Source organism: Phocoena sinus, chromosome 12, assembly GCF_008692025.1.
Source record: "Phocoena sinus isolate mPhoSin1 chromosome 12, mPhoSin1.pri, whole genome shotgun sequence".
NCBI lineage: Eukaryota > Metazoa > Chordata > Mammalia > Artiodactyla > Phocoenidae > Phocoena > Phocoena sinus.
The window spans coordinates 75,058,592-75,080,383 of NC_045774.1; positions in this window are offsets into that span (position 1 = coordinate 75,058,592).

Consider the following 21,792-nt stretch of genomic DNA (forward strand, 5'->3'; position numbering starts at 1 on the left):
TGGGGAGGAGTAAAGACTGTAAAACCACTCAATCCACTCTTTAAATTTTTCACTAAATCCCCCACCTGGTAACATTCTCCTACAATAGCTGTATTAACAATTTTCAGTGGGTTGCGGGAATAAAATAATCCTATTTTTGGTAGATAAACTAATAATTATTATAATGTATGCCTGTTGATACTATTCTCACATGGATCTATTTAAGAAGCATCTCACAATAAGATAATCTTGTCATAAGTATAACCTAGTTTAATTATTCAAGCAAGATTTAATTAGGATCAAAATAGCATATAGAATATAATAAAATTCAGGCATATTCCAAAGTGTCATGTAATTTACTAAGACAGACAACAGAATAAGTGAAATTTTGTTGCTAATTACACAGTATGTTGATAAAACATATGAGTAAAATGTGAGTGTTCTTATCCAGATCATGTGTGTGTATCCATGAACGTGATATTCCTCCAAAATGTTCAGTAAACTTGCACTGTCATACAAGGTCAGTGATTGAGATCTGGTTGAAAATACCAGTCAGAAGCACTGGTCTGCAGGTAAATGTATAACAACCAGTTTTCTGGGGGTAAAACCCTTGCTTTGTGATATTGACTAACTTTTATGGTATAAATACTCCCACAATGGCCAATTTCCAGCTACCAATGTGATGTCACAAAATGTAGAGTTGGGAAGAAATGGGCAGTGACTCACCATTACATTGTATTTTTAATATACAGGTACAATAACCTCAAGATCATGGATAACCGTAAAATATAATTTAAAAAATTAAGAAGCAATGAGTTTTGAGTATTTATCACCTTTTTTTCAATATAATTTATTTAATTGCAAGTTATATAATGTACTATTTAATAATGGCTGTGTTTAACAGCAAGCACACAGAAATTCTCAAAATTTTAATCATTGGTCCTTGCAAGCCTGTAAGAGCCAGCTCCAGCATACCACTGAGTAGAGCATATGTGTTCATCTCCCTTGACTCCCTATATATCACAAAAATAATAGCAGAAGTTCAAGGAAGAAAAAAAGTACAGAGCAACACTGTGAAAAACCCAGCAGACAACGAACTAGACTGTTGGAGAAATTTCATGATGGAAGAATCATGAAATTGACTGATAATAAACCATATTAATAGAGAAAGTGGACAGAAAGTGAATGGAAAAAAGAAGCAACACAAACAGGTAAATTAATAGGTCTGCAGTTCACAGGGCGGAAGGGCAGCTCTTCCCAAGAGGGCAAACCCAGATGCTTCATCCCTAATATAAAGCCTGCCTACCTCTTTCTCACCCATTTAACCTACATTGAAGACTCCCTCCAACTTACATAGGTCTGCAGTGAGTCTCCCCTTAAAATTAGAGGCCTGTGGAAAAAACAGACCTGCTCATCTGCTGAGGAAACTAACTAAGCATATATTAATTACTTGTTATTCACAAATAGGAATAAACATTTGAGTAAAACCAATAATATGAAAGCAAAGGAGTAAAATAAGCAGAATAATTAACCCCAAACTAAACACAGAAAAAAGGAACAGAAAAAAAAACTTTAAAAAATTACTGTCATTAAAGGTATATAAGATGATATTTGAATTCATAATATAAAATCAAACTGCAGTGAAAGAGAAAAGTAAAAAATCAAGGAGTTCTTGGAAAGTACAAACACTAGTGTCATAAATTGAAAAAAAAACTGTCGAAAAGGACTATAGAAATAGGATGAAAATGGTTAAAGAATGAAATTTTTATTTCAAAATAAAGTTCAGGAAATACCCAAATTTTGAGCAAAGTCACTTAAAAGTTAAGAGGCAAGAAAGATATATCCATAAGTCTGATTTTCATCTGGTTCCAGAGTTTTATAAAAGAGACTGAGAAAATGGAAGGATGAAAATAATCAAATAAATGAGTAGTGGGTAAGACTGCACTCCCAATGCAGGGGGCCCGGGTTTGATCCCTGGTCAGGGAACTAGATCCCACATGCATGCCACAACTAAGAGTCCACATGCTGCAACTAAGAGCCCACATGCCACAACTAAAGATCCCATATGCTGCAATGAAGATCCCGTGTGCTGCAACTAAGGCCCGGCACAGCCTAAATAAATAAATATATTTTTTTTAATTTCCTGAGAATAATAAAGGTATACATTTCATATTAAAAGTCCTCAGCATGAGAAAAGATAAATGGGTAAAATCCACACCTGCACCTAACACATTCTCACAAATTTTTTTTATAACGCTAGGGAGAAATTCTAAAATCTCCCAAGAGAAAGATAGAGTTTATCTTAAAGAAGCTATAATCAAACTGACATCATCATCATTGGCTGTAACAATAGAGGAATGCATCAAAGTGGTGAGAGTAGGTTATCTATTAAATCTAAAATTCCATGTGCATTTGAACACTTAATTATATAGGAAAATAAATATCTTTTTCAAATACGCAGACAAAAATAAAGCCCACCAATTAGACATTCTTTCTAGGAAAAAAATTACATTTAGTCAGGAATACTCTGATAAAAACTAAAAGTAAATCCAAGAGATTAGAATAAAAAAGTAGAACTAACTGGGGGTAAGTCAGGTTTGGGTGTGAAATGGATACGCTGATGTGTAGTTCACTGGAACCCCATCGAATAGGAGAGAGTGTCCCAAATGAAAGTGGGAACAAAAGCATGAGTTATAAAAGCATTAAATTATTTCAAGTTACAAAAGCAACCACTAGACTAACATTAATTTGGAGAATGAGGAGGGAAGGGAATGCTCCTATGGGTCCTACACGCTTCACATTTTATAATGAAGTATAAATAGAGGTTAGGTGCTAACTCAACACTTTTTGTTGTTTTGATTTGATTTTTCTAGAATAATTGCTTTTTATTTGCTTAGTTGCTTTTCTTCATTTGTTTACATAAATATATCTGGCCATATACTATTATATCAAACACCACTTTTTACAGACTGTGCAACAAGGCATCTTGATGCATTGCAGCCAAGTCACAGGGATGCTGTGGGATATTTCACATTGTTGAGGAAAACAGCTATGCTCCACATCCTCCAGACACTGAGCAAAACGTTAGCTCTAGGTAGACAGCAGCTCCAATACTAAATAGAGCTACATTCTTTCTGATGGTGTCACATCTACATTCTTTTCATGGACATATCTTTGCAAAGTCATGTTTTGCCAGGTTGCTGTGATAAAAAATCAAGAACTAAAAGAAAATCAATGTGCAATAGCAAATGAGGGTGTCATTGTTTAATCTAATTTCCAAGTTGTACAGAGCCCAACAGCACCTCAGATTCTATTAGCAAATAATTATGTTTAATAATGATATAAAGATGCTTACTTTCCATTTACATGTATTTTTATTTCAAACACTTACTAAGATGTTAGGATAGAAATACTTATTAACTTGTTTGGACTTTATAAATCCAGCTCTTATTTATTTCTTTTGTTTTAGAGGCACCATGGAAAAAAGTTGCTAAGATACAAAGAGTGCCATGAAATGAGAAGATTTGGGGATCTCTGGTCTAAGAGTAAAACTTTTTGTGTTGAAACCTATGATGTCCATATTTTTCCTGACATGCTTCCTCCTAGGGAGAGTCCTTCAGCTTTGGCTCCAGTGTCCTCTGATCACTTTTCTAAACTTACTGCTCAGGTGTGGCAATGGGATGTCTCTTTACCTTCATTCTGGGGGTTCCCTTCACTTCTTGGTTGTGTTAGATCACACACCTTCTGGTTTCCATTCTTACTCATCTTTGTTTATTCCTTTACTTTTCTGGAGGGCATCTTCAGCAATTTCCTGGGAAAACTCTTTTATTTTTAATAGTTTTAATGTCTGGAGATGTCACTTTTTTCTTCTCTCTCCAGTAATATTTAAGTTAGTTGTCCCTCCTCCACACTTTTTTCCTCTAAATAGAGATGTTTTGAAGTCACAGATATATTTTAGTTTTAGTAAAAATATAATTATATTTCTGTTCTCATTCTCCATTTTCTTTGGAAGTGATTTTCAAGGAAGGAAGATGGCAGAGACATCTTCTTCCAAGAGATATTTAACTTCTGTGTATATACTTCTGTATCATTTTAATAGTTAAAAAATGATGTGCATGTATTACTTTTATATTAAAGAATTTTTTATAAAAGAAAAGTTCAAATTGGCAACCAAATAAAATTTAAAATTCAAAATTGTGTGAATGCTAGAATGATACAATTTTGGGTGATAATGAGACTAAGTTTTGCTCTATATTATTCCTCATACATTATCATAAGAAAGTCTCTCCCATCAAGTCTCTCTGTGTTTTTCTCTCTTTATCGCTTCCTCTCTGTCTCTCTCTTTCACACACACAGACACACACACACACACACACACACATATATATATATATATATATATATATATATATATATATATATATATACCCCCTTTAACATGCCTCTTCATTTTCAACTAGGGAGAAGAGGCTGAGAAGCTTTTGACCTTGATTACATTGCTAGTGGGAGTATAAAATAGAGCAGCCCTTTGAAAACGCTCTAGCATTTCCTCAAAAAGTTATACACAGAGTTACTCTATGACCTAGAAATTCTACTACTAGGTATATACCCAAGAAACTTGAGAATATATGCCCACACAAAAACTTTTATATGAATGTTTATAGTGGCATTATTCATAATAGCCAAAAAAATAGAAACAAGTTAAACGACCATCAAAAAATGATGAATGGAAAAACACGTGATATATATTTAATACAATATATGTATATACAATATTTATACATTGGAATATTATTTAACGATTAAAAAGAATAAAGTACTATATACCATGTTCTTGGATGGGAAGAATCAACATTGTGAAAATGACTCTACTACCCAAAGCAATCTACAGATTCAATGCAATCCCTATCAAACTACCACTGGCATTTTTCACAGAACTAGAACAAAAAATTTCGCAATTTGTATGGAAACACAAAAGACCCCGAATAGCCAAAGCAATCTTTAGAACGAAAAAAGGAGCTGGAGGAATAAGGCTCCCTGACTTCAGACTATATTACAAAGCAACAGTAATCAAGACAGTATGGTACTGGCACAAAAACAGAAAGATAGATCAGTGGAACAGGATAGAAAGCCCAGAGATAAACCCACGCACATATGGACACCTTATCTTTGATAAAGGAGGCAGGAATGTACAGTGGAGAAAGGACAGCCTCTTCAATAAATGGTGCTGGGAAAACTGGACAGGTACATGTAAAAGTATGAGATTAGATCACTCCCTAACACCGTACACAAAAATAAGCTCAAAATGGATTAAAGACCTAAATGTAAGGCCAGAAACTATCAAACTCTTAGAAGAAAACATAGGAAGAACACTCTATGACATAAATCACAGCAAGATCCTTTCTGACCCACCTCCTAGAGTAATGGAAATAAAAACAAAAATAAACAAATGGGACCTAATGAAACTTCAAAGCTTTTGCACAGCAAAGGAAACCATAACCAAGACCAAAAGACAACCCTCAGAATGGGAGAAAACATTTGCAAATGAAGCAACTGACAAAGGATTAATCTCCAAAATTTACAAGCAGCTCATGCAGCTCAATAACAAAAAAACAAACAACCCCATCCAAAAATGGGCAGAAGACCTAAATAGACATTTCTCCAAAGAAGATATACAGACTGCCAACAAACACATGAAAGAATGCTCAACATCATTAATCATTAGAGAAATGCAAATCAAAACTACAATGAGATATCATCTCACACCAGTCAGAATGGCCATCATCAAAAAATCAAGAAACAATAAATGCTGGAGAGGGTGTGGAGAAAAGGGGACACTCTTGCACTGCTGGTGGGAATGTGAATTGGTTCAGCCACTGTGGAGAACAGTATGGAGGTTCCTTAAAAAACTACAAATAGAATTACCATATGACCCAGCAATCCCACTACTTGGCATATACCCTGAGAAAACCAAAATTCAAAGAGAGTCATGTACCAAAATGTTCATTGCAGCTCTATTTACAATAGCCAGGACATGGAAACAACCTAAGCGCCCATCATCGGATGAATGGATAAAGAAGATGTGGCACATATACACAATGGAATATTACTCAGCCTTAAAAAGAAATGAAATTGAGCTATTTGTAATGAGATGGATAGACCTAGAATCTGTCATACAGAGTGAAGTAAGTCAGAAAGAAAAAGACAAATACCGTATGCTAACACATATATATGGAATTTAAGGGAAAAAAATGTCATGAAGAACCTAGGGGTAAGATAGGAATAAAGACGCAGACCTACTGGAGAACGGACTTAAGGATATGGGGAGGGGGAAGGGTGAGTTTTGACAGGGCGAGAGAGAGTCATGGACATATACACACTAACAAACGTAGTAAGGTAGATAGCTGGGGGGAAGCAGCCGCAAGGCACAGGGATATTAGCTCGGTGCTTTGTGACAGCCTGGAAGGGTGGGATGGGGAGAGTGGGAGGGAGGGAGACGCAAGAGGGAAGACATATGGGAACATATGTATATGTATAGCTGATTCACTTTGTTGTAAAGCAGAAACTAACACACCATTGTAAAGCAATTATACCCCAATAAAGATGTTTAAAAAAAAATAATAATAATATATACAAAAAAAAAAAAAAAAAAAAAGAATAAAGTACTGATAAATATTACACAAGGATTAACTTTTCAAACACTGTGCTATGTTAAATCAGCTAGACCACAAAAAATCATATAGTGTATGATTCCATTTATGGGAAATATCCAGACTAGGCAAATCCATAGAAACAGAAATTATACTAGTGTTGTCAGGGACTGGAGGAGTGAAGAAAGGAGGGTGATTGTGTATTTGAGATTTCTTTTTGGGGTGATGAAAATGCTCTGGAATTAGATAGTGACGACAATTGCATGACACTGTGTATATACTAAAAAACCACTGAACTGTGTACTTTAAAAGTGTGAATTTCATAGTATGTGATTATATTTCAATAAAGAAATTGTATCAGAAAAGGGAATGTTAAGTTAGTGCTCTGTGCTTTACCCATTTTACCCCTTGAAATAGTTTGGTATCTGGCGCCTCCTTCTTTAATGCAACTGGAATTTGTTTACTTGACTTGAGTATTCAAGAGACCTTTTCTTCCATGTCTAAGTTCTCAGACTCTTTAGAGAATCCCCAGGACACTTTGGGGCATAAGGATGGATTCCTTCTCTTCAACATACAAGCTAAGACTCCCTTTAAATTTTCCAGTCCAAGAACAGCTGTTCTAATTACTTTAAAATCAAGAAAAGAAAAAAGAATGCAGAAGTTTCACTTTGTGAAAAAAAAAAACTTTTTCTTTCCTAAGGGAAGACATTTTGTCCAGATACCTTTATTTCAGCCAAAGAGTGCTTTAGTGTGTCTATTCAATTTTTCTGGTGTGCTATCCTCTTATTTTTTAAAAAATATTTTTAGGCATAAGCAAAAGGAATAAATGTATCCTTTCCTTAAGTTAATGTAATCAAGTATTAGAATCTGTTATTTGGGACAAAACTGAAATGTGGGTGTAAAATCTGATGTATTCTTAACAACTAGACCAGAGAGTAGTAACTTCTTATGTCAAGAGACAGATAGCAAACTTTTAGGCTTTGCAGAGATATCATCTTGCAACTATTCAACCCTGATGTTATAGCGTGAAAAGAGCAATAGACCATGCTTACTAGCATTATAATGTCTGTGTTCTAATAAAACTTAATTTACAACAATAGGTGGTAGCTGGATTTGGCTCAGAGATCATAGTTTTCTGACCCCTAAACTTGACCAAAATATTTGAAAAAAAATTAAATAATTTGAGAAATTTATAATGATCAAAATGTTCATATTTTGGGGGAAAAGTAGTCATTGTTTATATTTATAATGTTTATTGGTGTATTTGATGTACTATTTTATTTTTATAACTTATAGATCTGAGAATTATTTAAACTTGTAATTAGTGAAATTATTCACTTATTAGATCACCCCTTTTTTAGCCTGTTTAAAGAGTCAGATGGCTTTGTATTTTTACTGTGTTTTATCCTAATTTTTTTTATTGACTTCATTATAAGAAGTATTCTTGTGAGAAGTATGTCAGCAGTTATTGTGGCTTCCATTTGATCTCTATATCATGTTTTAATGACCCTGGTGTAATCTTAGAACAATAAAAAAACTGTGCATAATGCCCACTTCAATCACCAACACTTCATCAGAAAGGAAATGTTTATACATGTTCCAATGGCACAGCCAGAACAAGCAGAGGCCAGAAAACCACAAGGGTTTTCATTTCTTATTTCTTCCCATTAAAATTCTCTGAGATGATGATCAAAAACAAAAATTATGATGGCAATGTGATTTAGGAAATTCACAGCCATCGTGTGTTTTGAAATTCTGAGACATTGTCTGGTCCACCAAGATAGTGATAAATAATGGTTCTTTTACCATGGGAGCACATACACAATTTAATGATCCTTCTGTGCTTGCCCTAATTATGTCCTCACAAAATTTGAAAAATGAATTTTGGTTGAAAATATATTCTGTGGAATCAAGAAAAGACTAACTCAGAAGAAATATAAATGGACTATTGGAAACTGAATCCAGACTTTTCTAATGATTTATTTACCCTTGTTTTCTTAAAGGTTTTAGCTCAGCAACAGAATTTTTGACCTTATACCAAAGAACATGGCTTTAAAAAGTAAGACTATTAATCCTCCATCTGAACTTTAGGGGAAGATTTTTTCTTCAGGATACTTAATATTTCTTTGAAATAACATAACCAAGAATGAGAGAAAGCATAATATTTTATAAGCTAAATGGACCTCTAAAATTGATGTAAGATGCCTAAGAAAATTTGAAATCTGCTGGAGAGTCTTCATTTTTTTTTCCTCTTTATCCTGACCTCTTGAAAAACTATTGTTAATTTGGAAAAAATATCATTTAATGTAGACTCTAACATTCTGCTTCATGTTGAGATTCTATAACATGAAAATTAGACTATATATGCATAAAAATGCAACATCTCAAAAGGTACATTTTAGCAAAACCAAATTAAACTTGAATATTTTAAGGTGAGCTATAATTTTAGAAGTTATAATGTATCAGTATATTCAACATTTGTAAAAATAAATCCTTCTGTACTCACTGTAAAGTAGCTGCAGTTTCCTCTGGCAAATCACACTTAAAGGGATTCCCTAATTGACTGATACCTAAGATTTTGTTTTAGACATCCTATCTTGGCCAATGTCTTCTTCAACTTGACCTGCCTGCAAAATTCTTGGAAACCCAAACCAAACTTTTATAGCCAGAACAAAATGCTGCTCTCATGAGCCCTAAGAATTATCAGCAATGTTGTTGCAGTTTAATAAATTTTGAGACAGTCAGCCTAGATTTAAGTTTGGCTTATTTTCCCCCTTAGCTATAGTTTTCTATCTCTTGTTTTTTCCCTTTTCTAAAGAAATCATGTATAGAAAAAGAAATAAGTTATTCACACTATAAAGTGAATACTTTCTAGATAATCTTGGCAAATTTGGAAGAAAGAGCTGGAGGTGGGAGAAGGGGAATATAGTTTAATTTTTTCATTCTGAAACAAAAGTTTTTGTTATTATTACAAAGAAATGATAAGAACACTGAAAAAATATATTGAACAGATTACTGCAAAACTAAATATAAATGGCATGTGTTTTTAATTACATTTTTATAGCTTCACCATGTTGCAACATATACTTTACATATAATCTACTGGCCATGAAGTATTCTAATAAATTATACTATGGTTCTGTTTTTTTTCAAAAACTTTAGCTTATTTTTTCTTCATTTTGCTTCTTTTATAAATAACATTATTGCATTTTTTCCTTTTTTTAGATTTATTTCCTTTACAAAAATTCTCAGAAATTTAATATTGAGTAAAAAAATATGAACTTTTGGAAAATATTTTGCTAAACTGCATTGCAAAACTATTGATAAATTACACTGTCACTACTTTGGATTTACTAGTCTCATACATTTCGCAAGCATTATGTTCTAATATTTTTTTATTTTTGCATATTCAGTTTTAAATCACTCATTAATTTATTTAACAAACATTTTCCGAGCACTACTTTGTGTCAGACATTGTTCTAAGTTCAGAGAAACCAGATACAAAGGGGCACAAAAAGTTATTACTTTCATGGAGCAATTTTTGATTCTGGAATCTTCACCAATGTCCATTTTGGTTTTGATTTGTTTTTAAGAAAACACATAACATTTGTTTAGGCCAGAAGCTATTATAAGTGCTTCATTTAGATTAAATCATTTAACCTTCAGAATACCCTTGTAATATTGAATAGATATATAGATGGATAGATCCCCGTTTTTTCAGAGAATTAGAAAACAAAGCAATCAAGTCACTTTTTCTAAGATCACATAGCCAGAAAATGGTGCCGACAAGACTGAGACCAGGAAGACTGACTCCAGAGACTTTGTACCTAATGATTATGTTCTATGTCTGCTTCATGATTATCAGCACAGACAGCTATTTCTCAATATATTTTGTCAATTGTTTTTACGCATCCTCTCATCTTTATTCATACGTTGATACTGTCCTTATAATTGTCTAATGAAAATTAATATAATATTTAAAGGAATTTGTTAACAGTATTAACTTTGGAATCATACAGATCTGAGTTTGAGTTCAGCCACTGCACATTAAACCTTTGTCATCATGGGTAAACTAGTATCTCTAACACTCCCTTTCCCCATCTACAGGAATAATGCTAGGTCTGCTTGAAGGGTTGTGGTTAGGGTCAAGTAGGATAAGAGATGTGAGCTTCTAGCTCAGTGTCTAGCATCTAGGGAGTGTTCACTATGTTTGGTTTCTTACTATAAATATCAAATGACCTCAAATATTTGATAGAGTAAAATATTTACTATAGAAGGCATGAGGCATTGGAAATCTTTGGCATAACACAGATATTGGGGTGCCAGAGAGTGTGGGACTTTAGCCAGTCAAAGCCTAGCATGGAGATTCAGACCCATCAATGGCAAGCTTTTTCAATTTCAAAACTGTGCATTGATGGAGGGAACCCTTATATCACTAAAATCTAGGAGAGGCTTCCTGGGCCATTGCTGTCTAGCTTCTGGCTCCTGACTGGACCACAGCTGTGATAGACAAGTCATGAATTGATAACCTTGGCATATGTGTTTCAAGGTGTGCTGACTACTCTTCCTTTAACAAGGAGCTCTGTCCATCTACATGTGTGTTTATAAAGCACTTGCACTGCTTTGTTGAATGCTATGACAGTATTTAGTGTGATACTATTTGCGGTACACCTATACAGTATTAATGTATATGCATCTCTAAGTGATCATGACATAGCAATTTATGATAACTTGAATTTAGGTATTTGATGAAGAGCGAAAAGTGTGCTGACAATTCCTTTGGGGCTCAACAGCATCTCAGTTATCTCAGTGGTCATTTAAGGATCATTGCTTGAAAAACTAGTGTTTCCAGGTCTTAAGAGTTTCCTCAAGTACAAGCCCCAGATGTTCTCCTCCAGAGTCCTTCTTTATGCACATGTCTTCTTCCAGACAGTAATCTGGATGAAGCTTTCTGGATCCTCTCCACATAGGTAGACTGCCTATCTCTTCAGGCACATTAAGAGAAATGAGTGGATTTAAAGTTCTCAATCTTATTCCCACTCCCATTTTTCCCCCCATCCACAAGAATGTGTGATTAAAAGAAATGATTGGGGTATGACAAACTCATTTTCAATTCATACAGAATTGTGGGTGCATTAATTCAGTAAAACAGGAAAGAAAGTTTGGAAGAGAGATTGGTCCTGTTTCATGGTCTTCGAATGAGCCTGGCCCCCATCATCATTTTGGTGTACTTGGTAGGAAGATGTACAGTTTATGATTTCCCGACTGGAAAAGCTCTGAGGCCAACCTCCTCTACTTTTACCTCCCATACAGTAGATACCCACATTGAATGAAGTGAAGAGAGTATCTACATCTGAGTTTTACAGAAACTACATTAATTTGGCTTACAGATGGAAGAGAGTGAGAGAGGGGCTGATACATGTACGTAGTAACATGACACAGCTCTCCAGGATTTGGGGGAGTTTCATAGCAGGCTACTTTCACTTGAGACTTCAGAGCCTTAGAGCATGAGTAAAATGGATGCCTACGTTTTAAATCACCCCCTCCTTATGAACCTTTAATGCCTTGCAAAACTTTAGTTTTCAAGATAACTAACCTGGTTAAGTGTTAGCGGCCATATGACATTATTTGCGCATTTATTCCTATTTTAGTATGAGAAAATTTTGTCACATAAGGAAGACAGATCACTTTCCCAAGCACACAGAATCAATCAATGGCTAGTGTTAGTCCCACAAATCTTGATCTTTTCCATCTGCTGCTTCTTTCAAGTAGCCTGCCCCATTTCCCCCCTTCTCTCTTTGACATTAAAATTAAGAATTCTCTTTACACAGACCTGTGTTGATGCTCAGCAACTAACAGCAATGATAAGACGTCTCAAGTCCTTTTTTTGAAGTGGAAATGATACCAATAACATCTAAACGAATAAACATCATTTCAAACGCATGCATGTTTTAAGAATGATCTGACACGAATGCAAAGACCTAGGGAGCTATAATTGAGCTGAGAGAATGACTAGGTTTGCAGCTGTCTTTAAAACAGTTCAACAGAGAATCTCAGGAATTAAAGGAACTGGGCTGTTGTAACAGAAAGTAAAATGGATTCTGAAAGTCCTCAAAAAGCTAAAGGTAAGTGTGGAGACGCAAAGGAGATAGATACTTGGAGGCTCCATATATTGGGAACGTCCTCATCTGTCCCTGATGTACAGAAAAAAAGTGGTGGTTTTTAGGTTAGCATCTTCAGTTCCTAACTATATAGATGAGCTTATAGGAGAAGGTGGGGATATGCAGGATAGGGGACAGGGAGGAAAGGAGAATAGACTAATTTCCGGGGGATGGAAGGAGAGGGTAGATGGCGAAATGTGTTTCATTCACTCTCCTTTCATTATGGACCTAAACTGTAAATCTTGGAAAGTCATTGCATAGAGATCCTTTCAAATTACTTCATGCATTTTTTACATTATTATCTCCTTTTATCAGCCAGTCTAAACAATGAGTATGTGTGTGTATACACCCATGTACACGTAGGTATGCATATACATGTATACATGCATATAGAGACCTACTACTTTTTGGTGCTTACCTATAGGTGTCTCTACAGACAGATCTATACACACATTTGTAAATATAGCTGTCTTGAGTACCGCTCTGATTCAACCATGTGTGACATCAGAAAACAGCAAAGACACATTTATAAGGTGTTTGAAGACTGCCTGGCACATAGAAGGTACTTAACACATATTAGCTGTTACTAATTTGCAGGTGTGGGGTTACGGCAGAAAGGGAGGGAGGGAGGAATTAATGTTCCCTCTTTGGCTTTTGCTATGTTTTCTGATTATCCTCTGCTCCCTGTGTACAGCCAATGCCTTCAGAAAACAGTCTAGTACAGAGGGCTTATAGATTCTTAGATTATTATGTGCTGGATAACTCAGATCTATATACAGTGATTTATTCCCAAATTCTGTCTTACAAATGCTTCACAGCACTTCAGAGACCCAGGCATTATGCACGTACTTACACAGAAGCGATGCATGTCTTTTCAAACATGAGATCTTTGTTATCACTGTTAAGATACAAAGGGCTTAATAAATTCTTTCCATAGGGGATATTACATCATGTAGTTGGCCATTAAGAAAAGTTACATTTTACCTCTACACTTTTATTATCACTAAGATTTCCCCCAGTCATCACTAAAGATTTTCCCCAGTTCCTTATACATCATTTTAAATAACATTTGGCAATAAAACTTTGGCAAAGGAACTTGTTCAATTCTTTTTTTCTCTTTTCCAAAAATGAAACATCCAGTTATTTTTCCATATGCTCTCATGCTCAATTATTTCTGAATTTTTTTACTATAGAGAAACAGACCAAAAGTGTTAAGATTAAAGTGAATGAAACCACAAATGTAATGAAGAAGATAAACTCAGATTTCTTGATTAAATCCCAGGAGACACTAACAGATTTGTGGAATTTCTCTTGAATTTTATAGAATGAATTTTTTAAACTCAAAAAAAAATAAAGTATTCAGCAACTATACATCAATAAAAAATTTTTTTAATTTTTAAAAGTTAAAAATCCTTTCACAGAAAAAAATGGAAACAAACAAAAAATGGAGAGCCTGGATAACTACATCTCCCCACAACATGATATCATTGTTAAATGTGCATATATACACATATTTCCTTTGAATATTAGAGCCAGAACGAGTCGATATTTTATACTTTTAGATGTAGTGCCAGTTAACTCCCCTCCCCACATCTCTTGGGCATAAACCAACAGGTCCCTTGGCTTACAAACTCTTTAGCTGCAAAAAAATTTTTCTAATTAAAAAATATGCTACTTTAATCAATAGGCAATAAATGAAAGAAATTGTCCAAAGAAACAGAGCAGGATAACACTAAATAAGCATATAAATCAAATAGTTCCCAGGAAGATCCCATTCTGTGATACGGGAGAAAACTAGAATTAGCTGATATTTATCTTTAAAGATAATTTTTTGACATTTCAGATAAGATGATGTTAGCTTTCATAATTTGCCTGGGAGTCATCAGGCTCAGACCTATTAAACACAGGAGGGAAATTTCATTTTCAGCCAAGCCTTTCTCAGTACTTTTGAAGAATTCCACATTTTTCTTCTGGAGTTCTTATTCAATGGTTATTGCCAAAGCCCTTTGTTTGTTTAGCATCTGGCGGGATAATCTTGTGAATCTGGTTATTCTAGTTATGTGGGTACTAGGGAAGGGAGGTAATTCTAGGTATGCAAATCACATGAGCCTGGACTTCCAGATCACATCTAAACCTTTGCATATTTGAGTTTATTTGCCTTTGGCAAAACAAGTCCTCCTGTTGTTAAAAGGGAAAAGTACTGAAACATACCTTATGGGAAGGCAGCTAAAGTTGGTTGTATATCAAAACACTCATAAAACTAAAATTTGGTGATATAAATGTAAATGAATTAAAAGCACATGCATGAAAATTCCCTCAAAATACACAAAGTTATATGAAATATGTATTGGTTTTTTCTTAGCCTGGCATGGTAGAAAATTAATTTAGGATCATTGGAACATTAAAAATGTGGCCAGGTTCACTGATTCTTCAGACATATGCTGCAAGAATGGCATGTTATTTCAAGAGCAGAATTCTTGTGACCTGAGAGTGTATCCATCCATTTCTTTCTATGGGTCCTCCAATCGTAAACAGCCTCTGGGAGACTTCAAAAATTATGCAAGAAGAATCAGGATCTAAGGCATTCTTGTTACAGCTGAGACAGATAAAAAAAGAAAAACCTACCTCTCAATGATCCATGCCAAACCATATGTAGGTCTCTACTTATGGTCCATTAAATTCATAAAAATGTTGCCACGGTTGGTAGATCAGCTTACAGCATGCACATTTTATTTAGAATTTCTCTCGTTTCCACAAAACTCTGATATTTTTGTGCCATGCAAGTAGGTTATTGTTGATGAAAAAATTGCTAGAGTCACTCAAAGCTATACATTTTATATCGATCTTAATCTTTACTTCCCTTTTCCCAGCTAAGAGCCTTGGTCACATAGATGGTGTTGCCAATGGATGCAACTTTATAGAAAACCACAGACTAATTTCAAGATTCGCATTTTCTATATGTGCATACATACAATCCCTCTGAATTCTTTGAGACACGCAGCTCTGCAAGTAAGATGTGCTGGGGTACAGATGGCCAAAAGGCACATGAAGAGATGCTCATCACCACTAACTATTAGAGAAATTCAAATCAAAACTACAATGAGGTATCACCCCACACCGGTCAGAATGGCCATCATTAAAAAGTCTACAAATAATAAATGCTGGAGAGGGTGTGGAGAAAAGGGAACCCTCCTACACTGTTGGTGGGAATATAAATTGGTGCAGCCACTAAGGAGAACAGTATGGAAGTTCCTTAACAAACTAAAAATAGAGTTACCATATGATCCAGCAATCCTACTCCTGGGCATATATCCAGAGAAAAACATAATTTGAAAAGATACATGCACCCCAATGTTCATTGCAGCACTATTTACAATAGCCAAAACATGGAAGTAATCTAAATGTCCATTTACAGATAAATGGATAAAGAAGATATGGCATATATATATATATATATATATATATATATGAATATTACTTAACAACAAAAAAGAATCAAATAATGCCATTTTCTGCAACATGGAAGGACCTAGAGATTATCATACTAAGTGAAATAAGCCAGACAAACAAAATATCATATGATATTGCTGGAATGTAAAAAAAGGATACAAATGAACCTATTTATAAAATGGATATAGACTCACAGACATAGAAAACAAACTTATGGCTACCAAAGGGGATGCGGGTAGAGGAATAAATTAGGAGTTTTGGATTAGAATATACATACCACTATATATAAAATATATAACCTACAAGGACCTAATTATAGCATAGGGAACTATACTCAATATCTTGTAATAACCTACAATGGAAGAGAATTTTAAAAGAATATATTTATATATATGTAAAAAAATAAAGTAAAAATTATTCCAAAACAGAAAAAGATGTGCTATGGGTGACCTAGGTTTGCTAAACACTCTCCCCTGTAGATTACTCCACACCTCATTCCCTGAACTCTGTCCTCTCTCTGTCACCCGCCTCACAGCCTGCTCCTTCCTGTCTGGTTCTTCCAGTCTCTTCCCACCCTTCCACGCTCTAAAGCCCATTTATCCTCCATGACCACTTCAAAGCCTTCTGTTTCCATGAAGACATTCCAAGGATGGCAGCCTACACTGATTACTCCCTTTCCAAACTTGCATTATCTTATATTTTATTATTTTATATTTCTGCTCTACACCCATTTGTTTGATCTATGTGGACAAAGCCTTCTCAACAAACCAGTCATAAACGGGTAGAGGACAAGACGATGCTGGCTCTTGCCTTTCTTTTTCAGAGCACAGAATGGGGAGATGTATGGTGTTTCCATAATTAAAAACTGCCTTATCTGCTGTTGGATCTTTGACATCAATTTTTGGTTTTTGGAAGCTGTACCCTCCTCTTCCACAGGTAGGTGAAAAAGCCCCATAATAATAAAGTACACACTGAAGTACGCATTTCTAGGTATGAAAAAGAAGGTAAGGAGGTCCTTGATGATGCAAGACTGTCTCTGTCTGGATTCTTTGCTCCTGAGGATAGAACGGCTGTTAGTGCAGTGGGGCTATTCTTTTTTTCTTTTTTTAAACATCTTTATTGGAGTATAATTGCTTTACAATGGTGTGTTAGCTTCTGCTTTACAACAAAGTGAATCAGTTATACATATACATACGTTCCCATATCTCCTCCCTCTTGTGTCTCCCTCCCACACTCCCTATCCCACCCCTCTAGGTGGTCACAAACCACCTAGTTGATCTCCCTGTGCTATGCGGCTACTACCCACTAGCTATCTATTTTACGTTTGGTAGTGTATATATGTCCATGCCACTCTCTCACTTTGTCACAGCTTACCCTTCCCCCTCCCCATATCCTCAAGTCCATGAGAAAGTCAGGCCTGGCTCTCCTTGGACATCTTGATAGCGTTTGTGGTTGGACTGTTGCTTACAGTCTCTCCCTTCTCCTCATCTCCCTTCTCTCCCTCACTTAACCATTTACTGTTAATGGTTTAAATATAGTATCTAGTTCATTAATTTGCATTTTCTAAGATGGTATAATGAAAAATAAATCAGTTACTTCTCCATTCAAAGCACTTCTCTGGTTACATTGTGAGTATTTACATAGGATTAGAGAACTTGACTCACTGCTTCATCTGATATATCTTCTCTTACAACTCTTTCATCTTATGTTACTCTTTCTGTTCTATGTGCTTTTGTATTTCCTTTTTATTTGGCTTTTCCTATTTGGATTATAATAATTTTGCTTTTATTTTCTACAGAGTTTTGGAAGATATATGTGCCAATTTCTAATTCAACCACACTTTAGATTCAAAACCTAACAACCAGTTAAGTTTTAAAGGTCATAACAATTTTAAGATCGTATCAGAGGCATGATCTGATATTTTCATCTATTTAAGATGAAAATTTAATCCACCTTTCCTCCCCATAATTTTCCCCACCTATTGACTAATCCCCTTCTTGGTCTTTTTTAATATATATAGAGTGTGATTTAATTTCAGATTGTTGAATTCTTGGTTTGACATAATATGCCATTGTCATTTTTGACATTTGTATGCACTGTTGTAAGTGATTGGTGTCAGTGATCAAAACTAGGTAAAGGCTACATTTCATCTTTTTGAGTTTTCTTAAATTTTATTTTAACCACTCAACCCCCTTGGCAGTAGAACAGATATGTTACAGAGAAGTAATTAACCTGTATCTAACAGATATCAAGAGAATATGTCCGGCCATAGATTATCTAAAGCTGAGTCCCAGCTCTTGACACTCTGAGATCTTTAGTTTTTTAGTGTCAGATTTATGATTTCTCCAATCAGAAATACCACCATCAGGATCTGTTTCTTCATTATAATCATCACAGATGTGCTTAATGATTAGATATGGGTTGCTAACTCCCACAGGTTCCTGTAACTTTTGGGCTTCCTCATCAATTGCCTATTTGTACAGCCCTAGAACTAGTCGTTTACATTTGGGAGACCTCAAGACTTCAATTTTCTTTTACTTTTTCAGTAATAAGAGTTTTCCTTCAAATAAATTTTTATTTTTAAGACAATGAAATGTGTGCTGTATTTCATAAGAAATCTTATAATATTTCATAAGACTATTTCGTAGGAATATTTCATAAGAAATTTTAAAATATTTCATAAGAAAAACTTATGAAATATTTAACTTTATATATGTGCTGTACATAAATGACATTTAAAAAACATTTTCAACCTTTTTTATTGCGATAACATTTACATAAAATAATAGCACTCATCTTAAGCAGATGAGTCTGACAAAGGTCAAAATATTCACACCATCACAATCAAGATAGTACTCCAAAAGGTCTGCGGTCTATCCCATCTTCCTTTGAAGTCAGTCAACTACTGCTCTGCTTTCTGTCACTATAGATTAGTTTTGTCAGTTCTGGAATTTCATAAAAATAGAATAACATAGTAGTATGCACTCTTTTATGCCTGGCTTCTTTTATTCAATATGTTTTTGAGATCCATCTGGAATTTGTTTCTATTTTTTGCTGAGCAACATTCTGTTATATGGACATACCACAATTTGTGTAACAATTCACCGGTTGATAAGCCCTGGGCTGTTTCCATTTGGGGTGAAAATAAATAAAGCCACTAAACATTTATATGCAAGACTTTGTATCAACATACATTTCATTACCTTAAAGTGAATTACTGGGTTCTATGGTAACTCAGTGTTTAACTTTAAAAGAAACTTGCTAAATCTTTTCCGAAAGGGTCACACCATCATACATTCCTGCCAAGCAATACATGCAAGTTCTACTTGTTCCACTTGCTCAACAAATTTTGTTTTTATTTAGTGGTGTTTTTATATTTCAGCCATTCTGGTGGGTATGTAATGGTATCTCATTATGACTTGATTTGCATTTTCTGATGATTAATTATGTTGGGTAACTTTTCATATGTTTTTTGGCCATTTGCATATCTTCTTTTGTGAAGCATATATTCAAATTGCTTGCCCATTTTTATTGGGTTGCTTGAGTCATTATTTTAAGTGTTCTTTATATAGTCTAGGTATAAATTCTCCACTCTGAGATATAAACACTGTAGAGTTTGATTCCTAGTCACAGTTACCTTCTCCTGACCTATGACCTATGACAGTTATGCTACAAGGTTTCATACGGCACTATTCATGATGACTGCTATAATCTAGTTCTCTCAATCCTTTGTTTATATTAATCTCGATGTATATTTATAGGTATTAATCTGTTTATATTGAATTTTTATAACAAATGATAGAAGCTTTTCTTTAGGACATTGTAAAAAAGTGACATAAAGTTTTATGAATTAAAATTTCCCCATTCTTTTCTCTCTGCTTATGACAATTACATCTTACAATTTCAGCTTTGACCATTTTTCCTTGACAATTACATTCAGTGATGGCAGGTAATGGTTGCCCAAGTTAGAAACAAGAAAGTTGACTCCCAGAAAGTTAAAGTGAAATGGATTTTGTGGTTTAATGTTTATTATATTTGCATTTAATATTCAATTGATGTTTAATATATTAATATTAAAATTGAATTAACACATAAAACTAGGAACCATTCTCTTAACAAATAACATTTTTTCTATTTTTCTTGTGGCCCTACATTTATTGCTAAAATAAATCTAGTTATTGAACCTTAATTTAGAATGAAACACAATGTATAATTTAACACTTTTGCATAGTCTATATAATTCATGATCCTTTTGGAACACTTTAAAAGCAGTAGCTGCAGAAACTCAGCCTGGAGGAGAAATATTAGTTAGCAAACAACTGTTAGAAAAGTTTATGATAAAGCAAGAAAATAGTTTGATTTCCAACATAGATGGGTATGTTTATATAAAAATATTTTTTCAAAGGACTGGTTATGCACATAAGAATTAACATAAGCACATATTAATAAAAATGGGCAGCACATATGATACTAAGTCTAAAGTATCTATGACACCAGTTTAACAAAACAAGAGTTGTTACACCTTGCTTTCCTAGTGAGAGCTGGATCCCCTGACTATCAGCAAGATACAGTTAACGTCAGGACTCTAGCTATTGGGGTCACGGCTTTTACAAGGCAGAAATGAGAAACACTTATTATCTGAAACAGTCTCTGGTGCTGAGTTCCTTCCGTTGTAAACCTCATAGGCAGCTGAGGCTACAGGATGAACTAGAGATGCCTTAATGATGACCGTCTAAGGTCATTGAAGGAGCCTAGGTAAAGACTAAAAAAGTGGCTCCGGGTAAGACAGGAACCCTACTTCTTTTGCAGACGTTCACAAACACACGCATATTGCGATTTATGTAACACTCTATCTTTTTTATTTAATTAAGTAAAGAAACGTTACATTAAAATTGGGAAAACTGGCCCATTCCCCTCTCCTAATCAGGTACAAATCTTGGTATTGTTCAGGATACAGTTCTTCTTGGAGATTACAGTAGGAAGTACACTTGTCCCATGGTATCCACAGGGCACTGGTTTTAGGACACCTGCGGATACCAAAATCCATGGATGCACAAGTCCCTTATATAAAACGGTGTAGGACAGTGGCCCTCCATACCTGCAGGTTCTGCATCTTCTGACTGGTTGAATCCGCCAATGTCCAACCCACGGAGGACCAACCATATCTATGCTTTTAAGCCACAAACATTTTTTCACCTAATTAGTTTCAGTCTTATTCCCTGTATGCATTGATTCTTGTTTTCTTCTTATTGAAAGACATTACTCAAAAGCACTGTCCAGGAGGTCTTTGTGTGTTAAACTTCTGACCCTTTGTATGATTCCAAAATATGCTTGTCACGCTCATGTTTAAGTGTTGCAGTTCTATTTTACTGTCGAGAAATCTGATGTGCATTCAATTCTTGTTCTTCTGCGAGTCATCTTCTCTTTCTTTTAAGAAGATTTTAGACTTTTTTCTTTGTCTCCATTGTTATTGAATCTCAAGATGTGTTTATTTCTCTTATCTAACTTAATTAGTGTGAAAGATTTTTCATAAAGATAACCTTAGTAAGTTA